This window comes from Mauremys reevesii, linkage group 9 (genome assembly GCF_016161935.1).
Source record: "Mauremys reevesii isolate NIE-2019 linkage group 9, ASM1616193v1, whole genome shotgun sequence".
Taxonomy (NCBI): Eukaryota; Metazoa; Chordata; order Testudines; family Geoemydidae; genus Mauremys; species Mauremys reevesii.
The window spans coordinates 45,299,325-45,311,916 of NC_052631.1; positions in this window are offsets into that span (position 1 = coordinate 45,299,325).

Consider the following 12,592-nt stretch of genomic DNA (forward strand, 5'->3'; position numbering starts at 1 on the left):
ACAAAGTTAACCCCCCAGCTCACCCCCAGTATTCTCTGAAGGGCAACAGGCCAGGGTGCTGGAGCTTGTTCCAGAACTGAAGGCCTGTCATGGGGGAACACTCTACTGCTGGTTCCCACTCCGCTTTAAATTCATGAGGATCCAGCTTCAATGCCTCTGCTGATAGCAGCTGTGGCTGAGTGGCAGGGGAAGACGTGGTCCCTTGTGAGTCTATTGTGGGGAGAAGAACTCTAACTGGGGGTACGGAGCACTCCAAGGAGGAAAGTAATGTTGAGTTAGGCAAGAGAGCAGTGCAAAGCAGAGAGGGCTCCCCCTCCTGCCCCTTGCTTGGTAAACAGTGCTCCCCTCACAGCTTCCCACATCAGCCCAGTTTAGTGAGAGCTTCTGTTTCAGTCTACTTCAACTGCTGCAGCTGAGCGTTTGTCAGGGAACAGAAAGCCCAATAAGTGCCTGAGGACATCAAGATCACACTAAACAATTTTAGTTACTCCTGTCACGTTGTCTGGCATGGCTCACAACTGTGAGTGCCTACCTCAGGGCAGACTGTCAGAAAACAAGGCAAACACCCCAAACTGATGGTATGTTCTATATTTAGATTTCACGAATGGGAACTCCTGGATCTCTGTAGCAGTCTTGCCTTGAAGTCACAGACAGTCCCCTGACACTCTCCAGCCTATTTTGCCACCTGGACAAACTGGACTTTGTGATCATGGTCACATAAACCGAAATTCACACTGCATCAGGGTTTCTCACAGTCCCAAGAGATGAGTCACTTACCCCAGATCAGGTGGTACTCCAGATCTTATACCAAAGACAAAGCTGGCATCCAATTCTATAGTAAACTAACTAAAGGTTTATTAGCTAAGAAAAAGAATGAGAGTTCTTGAGAGGTTAAAACAGGTAAAATATATGCACAGGTGAATCACAGTTTGTAATTCCAAGTGGTGGCAGTGAGGTAATAAACTGCCAGTTCCCAAAAGTCTTTCAGGATACCCAGATTGTCTCTGGGGATCTCTGCTTTGCATCTGGTACACTTCCCTGGAAGAGTCCAAACAGTTCAGAGATGAAGGATCTTTCTTTTAATCCATATTTATAGATTCTTCATACATAAAGCAGGTGGACAGTGTCTCTATCCATGGGGGTTTTCCTTTAACACAGGGTGAGGAATGTACTTAGTTTTTTGACCTCTGTCCCTCATACATAATGGCCACTTGCTTTGCAATTAGAATTTTTTGTTTAAGCCTTTCATCAGCATTTCACAGATTTTCTTTGTCTGATGAGTTATTTAGTTACAGGGGTATTTACAATGTAAGTGTTTGCCCTTACATCATGACAGGACACAGATATGTAAAAACAATGCATGTAACAACCCATTAATTGTATGAAGTTTAAATACCCTGTACACTCTTTTAGACCATTACTTTGACCTGTACTAATACACAAGTGAATTGACCTGACTCTAGCATGACTTGGTCTGCCAGTGTCAAAACTCCACCCTGTCCACCCAGGTTAGGCATAAACAAGGAGTTAATGCCTTGCTGGCCGGCAGAAGTGGTACCCTGGCCACAGGGAAGTATGCCACTTTCCCTGCATCAGCCATCATTTACCCCAGTAGCTAGAGGATTAGTTTAGAACAGGTTAATTTCCAAGTATTATTTCTATTTGAAACAAGCCAGCCAAATGTGGAAATAATCTCTGGCAGAATCCTGTGCAAACTTGTAATGCATGACATTTAAATAAAGAAATTTGCCTTAAAATATCCCTTGAGCTGAGAGAGGTCATGCCTTGAAGTGATAACTAATGTAGCCAACTGGAAGAGCTTCCTGCGGGGAGGGACTGGGCCTTGGCAGCAGTATAATAGTGCTTGTGTGCCTCTGCTCTCAAGGCTGACCAGCACTGATTGTGTTCCCGATGTATCATTCCTCCTGGTCTCTCATGACTCAGCCTGCAGCAGATCTCATTGTGATTCAGTCACCAGCTCCCACAACCTAGACGGGAATGTTAAATTCTGTTTAAAATATTCAGTCTAAGCAGCAAAGATAATTTTTGAGGTGACATTCTCCCCCCCGCCTTTTTTTTTTTACTCAAAGTCACCCAGGGAAGTGGAATGATAATTGCACTTTATGACATGCAGACGCAGAATGTGGTTTAATTAAATATGTAACGTCAGGCAGAGACTAGCAGCCAAAATAGGACTAAAAAGGAAAGCTGTCACCTTTACCACAGTGGCACCAATCCTGCTGGCCACGCTTGGTGTAAATTCCATTGACAGGTCAAGTCTGGCTCCCCGGCATAAGTGTTGCAGTTGTAAGTGTCCAGAGGCAACATGTATGGGATTAATTTATTTGCTGTCTTTCATAATGTCGCAAACTTTATTTTTATCTTGACACTTTTCTTTTACCTATGTATCTGGCTAATCTACGGTATTTCTAAGGCACCTATGCTCTTGGGTTCTAAGCCCTGGTCCTGTGAACAGTTACTGTTTGTGCTTAATTTTAAGCACCTGAGACTACTCGTGAGCTTAAAGCTGAGCATGTGTGTGAACATGTCCTGGATCAAGGCCTATGTACGTCTGACGTTAGAATGGTTCCTTTCCTGGGTTACTAAAGGTATTTGAAAAGCAAATGGGATTTTTAATGCTCAGTGCTCTTTCTTAGCTCTTTGCACTTCTTAGGTGGGGAGAATGGGAGCTGAGCAGTCAAGTGTCCTTACTGGGCCGTGCTCACTAAGCATCATGGCTCAAAGACATCAGGGAATGTCTGTATTTCTTTTCTTTTCAATCATGGACCCCTTCCCGCCATTCTATGTTATAACAATGTCCTGGGCTGAATTGCTGGGAGCATTGAAGCAGCATTTGCTGAACTTAAGCGGGGAGCAGGCGGCAGCCACCATCTCTCCCCTTGCCTCCAAATTCTGAGGGCAACCAATAGGCCACTTCAGCCCCCAGTGCAAGTTACAGCTACTTCAGGGCTATCCAAACCTTTGCAGTTTGGCATAGTCCCCTTGGGGCCATCACTCCTGCTTTGTCTTCTCCTACCCGGATATACCTCCTACTGGAAGGCAGAGTGCTGTAGAGTTGACTGTGGGCCAAAATCTGCTGCCTCTTCCACATCTTTTCTTTGAGCAAAGTCGATATTTGGGCCTAGAATATTTGGCCATGCTCTTGCTACACCAACATGTTAGCAAATCTTGCTTGACGTATTGGTAACAGCAGGATGTATTTCCTACTCACTGGCATTCGTTATTTAATCTGGATAGGGACAGCGACATGTTGTGGAAATGGGCCTGGGCTTCACAGTTCAGAATCGGACCCAAACTTGCCAAAGTGCTGGTGTGTTCAGGCCAAGGACTTGAGGGTCAGTTTGAGGTGGGGGAAAGTAACGAAGTTCAGATTCACAGCTGAACTTGTCCAGGGTTGTATGGCTCTGACATTTTGATTCAGGCTTATCTCTGGTAATAGCAATGATAAACACAGGTAAGACTGGGAAAAGCTGCCTGCAACTGTATGCCAGTTAGCCCTGATTGAGGGCCTGATATTGTAAGCTGGTGAGTATCCTGATTTTTCGTTGTGGTCTGCGGGAGCTGAGGGCTCCCAGCACAGTGCAGGCTCAGATGCTACATTCTCAAAGGATATTAACTGCAAGAGATTGTCATTGATGGCTGAGATACATGAGGGAGTTTGGTGATCAATCCTCACCGATGTACAGTGGGAACCAGGTGCCCAAATCCCTTAGGCTTCTTTGAAATTCCCAGACACTGTCTTTAGTTATGGGACTTAGATGGAGTAGTTTAGGCAGACAGAGGAGCAAGCCAATAGGCAATTCATTATGCAGGTTTGCCTTGTGGGATCTCTCTTTAGCCAGGTGGGGGGCTGAAAGCGTGAAGGTGAAAGAGGGCTATCTTTTGTGCATAGCTCCTCTAAAACTTTTTCAGTGTTGTTCCCCCTGTTTTGCCACCTCCTTGGAGAGCAGTTCCATCTGGGCCAAGTGTCCCTGGTCTCTGCCAATTCCTGTCATCACCTTATCTTGCACTGCGCTCACTCTCATGTAGGTGGCTAGCCTGCCCCTCTAGGATACCGAGCGTGTTAAGAAAGTCTGTTTAGTTAAAACAAATGTAAAGTGCTGCTCCCACTCAACGTTGCTTCTTACCGATTTGAAAGTGTTTCCACTCAGCAATCAGTGCCTCCCCCCCATGCCTGTAAAGATAATTGCTCTTTGGCAGTACATTTTTTGATCAGAGTAGAACTTGTGAGTAGAGAGGGGTTCCATGGGTAAGGGCTGGCGTGGAAAACCAGCAGAGACGGCTGGGGGGCAGAGCATCAACAAAAAGAGGGGTATTGGGGCTGCCATCATTGGCAGAGCAGACAGGGTGCAGGCCATGTGATACGAAACCAGATAGGGTGGGGAGATACGTAGTGAGGACAGGATGTTTAAGTCTGGTGTGATGGAGAATGAGGAACCAGTGGAGTGATTCAGAGAAGGGAGGTAATATGGTGACTTGGACGGGAGATGCTGGGGTTAGAAAGAAGATGTGTAAATGCCACCCACCCGCCTGAATGGATGGTGGAACTTGAGTTTGCTGGTGGTGAAGGGGAACAGCTTCAACAGTGAGGGAAGGAGACGCTCATTGAGGGACACCAGGTCGCTTCTCCCATTGCTGGGGTGCTGGAACCATTTTTATAGTGGGGGTGCTGAGAGCCATTGAACCAAACTGTAAACCCTGCATATAATGGACACTACTTCAAGCCAGGGGGTGTTGCCGCACCCCCATAACCCCTAGTTCCAGCACCTATGCCCCCTTGGAGTGTCTGGTGTCCATTGGCTAGTTGTAGGAGCGGGGTGCTGATTGGCCAGCATTCTCCAGCACCCAGGATTTACCCTGGGGCAGGGGCCATAGGGAGCCTTTTTTGGCTCAGCTCCGGCAGTCCCACTCTGAACTAGGAAAGGGAATCTGGCCTGATGGATGCTGCGGGACTAGACAATGACCCATTTGGGGGTCAGGAAGGAACTTTTTCTCCCATAGGCCAATTGGAAGAGGACCAGGGTGGTTTTTGTTTTTTGTGGGTTTTTTTTGCCTTTCTTGCAGCACCTTTAAGCTATAGTGGGTTAAATAGGAATGAGCATGGTACTGAACTGAGATACTTGGCTGAGTTGTTAATTTGTCACAACTTGTGGCCAAATGTGGTTTGGTGATGGGCCTTGGGCTCATGGGATGGCGTGACACCTGGTCGCCCATCCCCACCCTTCTGCACCCTCTGTCCCTGTCGTGGTGGGGAGGGTGGTAGATCTCAGAGCGAGCTGAGTCCTGCGGGGTAGGCTGAGGAGAACTTACCCCAAATTTCAAGTTAATGGTAGGAGCCCAGTAACCCCTGCAATATATGCGATTAAATGCCTGGTATAGGAGAGTATGGGGGGTGGGCAGGTAGTGCCCCTCTCCTGTGTTTAAATGTAATAAAAGTTGCAACCTGCCATTTAAACTCTCTCTGTGTATCTGTCTTCATTTCATTGCTGTGTCTGTATCAAAAGGATTGAGCAAGGGGAAAAGGGAATTGGGACAAACAGCGACATCTGTCTTCAGCAACTGCTACTTGTAAAGTTTAGCAAAAAAATATATTTTAATAAAGAGTTGCTGGTAGCCAGCTATCCAAAGAATAATGCAGGTGTGATAAATGAAGTGGGGAGGATAGTAGCTCCCTTTTATGGACACCCTGCCAGCCAGTTAGCTATAAAGTCCCTCTCAGTGGCTGTTCAATGCTTGCTTTACCTGTAAAGGGTTAAAAAGTCTTCCTGGCTAGGTAAAAGAAAGGGAGTGGGCACTTGACCAAAAGAGCCAATAGGATGGCTAGAACTTTTTAAAATTGGAAAAAACTTCCCTTTGTCTTTTGTCGTCCTCGGGGAAGAGGGGAACAGGGCAGCAGTTATGCTATGAGAAGCTTTAAGCCAGGTATGAAAAATCATCAGATCATACCTAGAACTACTTATTTGAAACCCCCAGATGTGTAAGTAGACGAGGAATGTCTAGAAAGATGGGATTAGGTTTATTTCTTTTATTTCGTAAGACTTGTAGACTCCTCTGTGCTAACCCCAGATGCTTTTGTTTTACCTGTAACCTTTAAGCTGGACCTCAAGAAACTATCTTGATGCTTAATCCTTGTATTGTTTTAATCAAATTTACCTTTTTAAATAACAGGATTGAATTTTTGTGTCCCTAAGAGGTTTGTACATATGTTTAATTAGCTGGTGGCAACAGCTAATTTCGTTTGTGTTCTTTCTCAGCTCTTCCCCAGGGTGGGAAGGGGGTTAAAGGGCTTGAGGGTACCCCACAGGAAGGAATTCCCATATGCGCCTTCCTGGGTTTCAAAAAGGAGGTGTTTGCACTTGGGTGGTGGCAGCATCTAGTCATGCAAGGTCAGAGAGAAGCTGTAACCTTGGGAGTTTAATACAAACCTGGAGTGGCCAGTATTAATTTTTAAAATCCTTGTGGGCCCCCACCTTCTGCACTCAAAGTGCCAGAGTGGGGAATCAGCCTTGACAGCAGGGGACAGAAACAGCCTAGCTGACAGGGGCACAAACCTGCTCAAGCCAGAGCAGTGGGAGAGGCAGCTGTGTTGGTGTTAATATTTCCATTTCGTTTTGAAAAGATGATCTTCAAAGGTTTTGAACAAATGTATATTAATAAAAAAAAAAGATCATAAGCTTTAAAAAAGAAAGAGTTGCCAGTTACATCTTCTGTCCCCGAGATCAAAGTTTCTTTCAAAGGCCGTGAGGAAAGTTATTGAAGAAACATTTAAAGTCAGTGAATTAACAGTTAAAGAAGTCAAATTGACTTGCTGTAAGAAATAGGTAAATGAGAATCGGAGCAGCCTTTCATTTTGACTAGGATGACGGCAAGCACTTTTTTTAATTCAAGATCTTTGGATAAATTCAAAGTCTGTATGCAAATCAGGCTCTTTTGTCAGTTCTTGAGTCCCATGCTTTGCTTTTTGAATGGGAACCTACCTTGAGCCATCTGTGTAAGGACTTTGGCCACTGGGTATGCCTTATGAATACCGTGCTCATCACTGTAGTATTTGTGTGCTCCTGGCAGTGCATTAAGCCAAGTGACTGCTAAATGTTGTCTGATCCTATAAGTGGCAGAGTATCCTTATCCCCTACTGACTTCATTAAAAATGGAGAGTGCCCAGCATCTTACAGGACTGGGCCCTTTGGTACTGATCCAGCATAACTTTAAGCGTCTGACTAGTCCCAATGTGGTCATGTGCTTAAAGTTACACCTGTGTGGCTGTGCGTTGCTGGAGTGGGGCCGTGGGTCGTTGGCTCTTTGAAGCAAAGACCTTGTCCTTATGTTGGTTTCTGAAGCACCCAGTTGGTGCTATATACGCAATTCATAAATACAAATAGTGGTTTGTGTCATTAAACTCAGGGGCAGCTGAGCCATGTTCTAACGTGTTCTAATGCCCAGCCTGTGAGGATGGCCCACTGTGTTAGCACACAATTTGCCAAAAGCTGTGTTTTGCCTGGATTGAAAAAATTTACCTCCGCCCCAAATAGAACTTGTGTTTTTTAACCCGCTTATAAACAGTTCGGCCTCATCCACACAGACTAAGCCGTTTTAGAACATGGACTTGCTGCAAATGACTTGAGCAAATCACTGTGTAGTTTGCAATGGGCATCTTAAGTTTTTATTTCTAGAAATGACTTCCAGACGGTTAGGGTCTTCACTTCTTCTGAGTCTGCACCTCCGTTTGTGGGAGGCAGTGGTAAACCTTCTGGGGCTCTGATACCATTGATGTCAAAGGAGCTTCCCCAGTTATCTTCTGTTGAGAATTTGATCCCCATGGCCTTCAATGGGGGCAGATGAAATCATACTGGTGTTTCTACCTGTGTCTCAGTCCCACACCTGCTGCTTCAGTAGTGCTGCTTTCTGGAAGCAGGTGGAACCTCTTTCCTTTCCTCTTTGAAATGGAAATATCCTCTCGTTTCTGTAGTTGAAAAGCATGGCAGAGTTGGTATCTGACCTAAAGGAAAATAAGGATGTTTGTAGTGTATCCACTTTGATGACCTAACAATCGGAAGCAGACATCTGTTTTTCGTGGATGTTTGATGTGCATAGGATTCAAACTCAGATTCTTGTTGCAGACTGGAGATGCATGTATTACAGTGGTCATGATGAACAGGGTAGCAGGCTATATATTGTTACTGTAGTTCTACTGATAGCTCCACAAGATAGCTCTACAAGATGCATGGCTCCACAAGAGTACTGGGATATCTGGAATATGAAAAATCAGAGATATAGCATGTCCAAAAGATTTTGATATAATACACTGGGAATACCATGTTTGAATACATTTAGAATCTGCTATTAGCTCTTCTAATTCAGAAATAATGTACCATGAACTCATCATTTCTTTGTCTGAGTTCTTAGGAAGTCACGTATTAGTTTATGCATCATTACAGCTGAATTATTGCGACTTACAAAGTTTTACAAAAAAAATATTTTAATAGAGTTGCTGGTAGCCAGCTATCCAGAGAATAATCAAATGCAAGAGCTTTGGGCAGCTTGAGTATCATTAGAGAAGTTGCAGATGATACCATGTCGGTTCAGGTAGCTCTGAATGTAGGATAGTTGATTAACATGTGGGTAGGGCAGGTATTTTGGTATGGTAACTATAGTTTAAACCCACATGTGGCTTGATGGATTTTTACAGAGAGTCTAACTCTTGGTATTACATACAATATGATGGGGGCTAGTTTAGTTACAACTAAGCAGGAAAAAGATCTTGGCGTAATCGTGGATAGTTCTCTGAAGATGTCCACGCAGTGTGCAGTGGCAGTCAAAAAAGCAAACAGGATGTTAGGAATCATTAAGAAGGGGATAGAGAATAAGACGGAGAATATCTTATTGCCCTTATATAAATCCATGGTACGCCCACATCTTGAATATGGTGTACAGATGTGGTCTCCTCATCTCAAAAAAGATATACTGGCATTAGGTTCAGAGAAGGGCAGCTAAAATGATTAGGGGTTTGGAATGGGTCCCATATGAGGAGAGATTAAAGAGACTAGGACTTTTCAGCTTGGAGAAGAGGAGACTAAAGGGGGATATGATAGAGGTATATAAAATCATGAGTGATGTGAAGAAAGTGAATAAGGAAAAGTTATTTATTTGTTCCCATAATGTAAGAACTAGGGGCCACTAAATGAACTTAATGGGTAGCAGGTTTAAAACAAGTAAAAGGAAGATCTTCTTCACACAGTGCCCAGTTAACCTGTGGAACTCCTCGCCTGAGGAGGTTGTGAAGGCTAGGACTATAACAGGGTTTTAAAAAGAACTAGATAAATTAATGGAGGTTAAGTCCATTAATGGCTATTAGCCAGGATGGGTAAGGAATGGTGTCCCTAGCCTCTGTTTGTCAGAGGGTGGTGATGGACGGCAAGAGAGAAATCACTTGATCATTTCTTGTTAGGGTCACTCCCTCTGGGTCACCTGGCATTGGCCACTGTTGATAGACAGGATACTAGGCTGGATGGACCTTTGGTCTGACCCAGTACAGCCATTCTTATGTTTTTATGTTCTTATTAGGGATTATTTTAAACAATGTGAATATATTTGCACTGATCTTGGTGAAATGTTTGGCTAGTCTAGGATTTTAAAAGGGATTCAGTGTCCAATTCCACTGAATTTCCCACTGCTTTTGTGCAGGATGGTGCTGAATTTATCTAGTTATTAATTACCATAGTGATGCTTTGAGACCACTCTTAGGGACCAGAGCCCCATTGTGCTCAGTACTGTACATAAATATTTTAAAGAAGAAGCCAGTCCCACAATCTATCCTGCAACTGGGATGGGCTTCAGTGGGGGCTCTGTGTGGTGGGTCTGACTTTGTAGAGCCTAGGCCCATGCTGAGATACAAGAGACTAGATGGAGAAAAACATAACAGGTGGAAGGAGGAGGACATGATAACAGTGACACGAGCATGTTCAGTATACTCGGCTGCAGTGTCAGCAGACCCAGGGCTGGCTCCAGGCACCAGCCGAGCAAGCTCGTGCTTGGGGCGGCAGATTGCAAGGGGCGGCATTTGCTGCTTCGGCCGCCCCCGCAGGTTTTTTTCTTTTTTCTGTTTGGTTCGCTGCTCCGGCCGCCCTGTAGGGGGCAGCAGTGCAGAGGAGAGGCGCGCCCTGCTGGGAGCGGTGCCAGGTCTGTAGCAAGCACGGCAGGGCAGCCCGCGTCCTTCCCTGCCCGCTGACCCGAGCAGCACGGAGCCCTCCTGGCAGGCAGCGTGGCAAGCGCCCCGCTGAAGGAAGCTCTGGCTGCTCCCCTGCTCTCTCCGCCCCGCTGCCCTGGGAACATCTGCAGGGCCGGGGGTCCCCCTGCACCCGCGTTCTGGCCAGCCCACAGGTTTGTTTGTCCCCCCCCGACTTCACTGCTCCAGCCGCCCGCAGGTTTGTTCATTCCCCCCCCCCAACTTCGCTGCTCCGGCCGGGCCGCAGGTTTATTTGTCCCCCCCTTCGCTGTTCCAGCCGCCCCGCAGATTTTTTTTGCTTGGGGTGGCAAAAATGCCAGAGCCGGTCCTGAGCAGACCTGCTGCTTAGCCGTTGTGTCAGGTGTTTTATAGGCATCCTGACCTATAAGCCAGTCTGAAGCCACCAGCCCATGAAGGTTCTTAGAAAACAAAGAACAAATTTAGGTAATAATATGGGTGGTAGTGAGATTTTTTTTTAATTAGTGGTCCAACAACAACGGTTTCAACCACCTACGCTGGAAGTATGGATACTTTCGGGCTGCGTAAGACTCTTCGGATGCCCTTAGGAGTTCTCTTCAAAGCCTATGTGATTTAATTAGGACTAGGTCAGATAAAGGAGAGCTGGGTAGTAGTTACTAATTCCCTATTTGTCTTTGTTCCCTCTAGTATTCCTGCACTCACCACTTCTTTCCCTCATTGCCCTAATAGAGCCGCAGCAGCTGCTGTTCCCTGTTGCCTTCTGTATGCCATTCACAAGGCATGCACACTATCTGTAATATAATCAGTGCCCTCCCCAGTCTGGGTTTGAGTTGTCGCTCCATACTGCCGCCACAGCACTGGTTCATCTCAAGAAAAACATTGGTGCTGATCCACCTGAATATACCCTGTCCTCTTCCTACTCTTGTGTTTTTATTCATGGCTCTTGGCAAGGAACCGATACGCTATTTCACTCAGCAGAGTTATCCATATACAGAGATAGATGGTAAGATTGAAAGAAAGTCTGAATTCATCAAAGTGTAAGACAAGACAAAATTTTTCAGCAAAATACCACTGGCATTTGTGCTAAAAGGGGGAAAAACACCAGTATCTGACATTTAAAAATAATGTAAACACTAAATGCCTTTTTAAGGTCACCAAGAAGCTTTGACTACAGTTCTCTTTTTCTTTTTATTAATTATGTAATCAGTAAGGATGTGCTTCCCACAACTCCCGCTTTACATGTGAAATTGAACAGTGACCGTGGAAAAGGTAATGCTGCAAGAATTAAAAGAGCTCAAGTGATCTGCAGCTACTTGGCACAGGGAGTAGTGCATCACATTTAAGTCCTTTGGTGCTTATTTTAATAACATTAATCATGATGAACTCTTTAGTCATTAAAGAGGATGAAATATGCAATTCCATGGGAACCGTTTTGCAATTTAACTTATAATTTATCACCACATTGTTGTGATGAATATATTTTTTTAAATTGCTTCATATCAGGCAGATTCACCCATAGAGTGTTGGTTTCATTTTGAAACTTTGCATAATATTCATAATCCGAAATCGATGCATAATTCTTTGTTTTAATTTAGTAAGAATGAAAACTTAGGCTATGGGCCTGAACTATTAAAATTATGTACAAAGGGAAATTAGAAAAAGGAGATTTCGCTTATAAAATATGCAATCTCAGTCCTTTTGCCTCCCTTTGTCCTGATGACCCCTCCGTAGATTTGTAAAGTGAAACCCCAGCTCTGTTGTCACCAATGGAAATTTTGCCATTCACTTCAACAGAGCCAGAATTTTACTTGTACATTTTAAAGTGCAGAAGGGGACTACTGTGATATCAGGCATAACACAAGGCATAGAATGTCAACCTGTAATTCGTGCATCAACCCCAATAACTTGTGGCTGAATTAGAGCATCTCTTTTAGAAAGACATCTAATTTTGATTTAAAGTGATGGACAACGCACCACGTCCCTACATGCAGCAATCAAAAACCAAAAAGGCATTAAACTGTATTAAAAAGTACCCATAATGCAGTTTATATAAATGATGGGACACCTTAATTTTGAATATGGTGTTCAGTGTGGTCGGACTATTCATAAGTGCCTTAGACACTTAGGAGCAAAGTCAGTTGTCAGAGCGCTGTGGAACTAAGGCCTGGTCTACACTGGGGTGGGGGTCGAACTAAGGTACGCAACTTCAGCTACGCGAATAGCGTAGCTGAAGTCAAACTACCTTAGTTCGAATTACTTACCCGTCCTCACGGCGCGGGATCGAGGTCCGCGGCTCCTGCGTCGACTCCGCCACCGCCGTTCACGGTGGTGGAGTTCCGGAGTCGATGGGAGCGCGTTCGGAGTTCGATA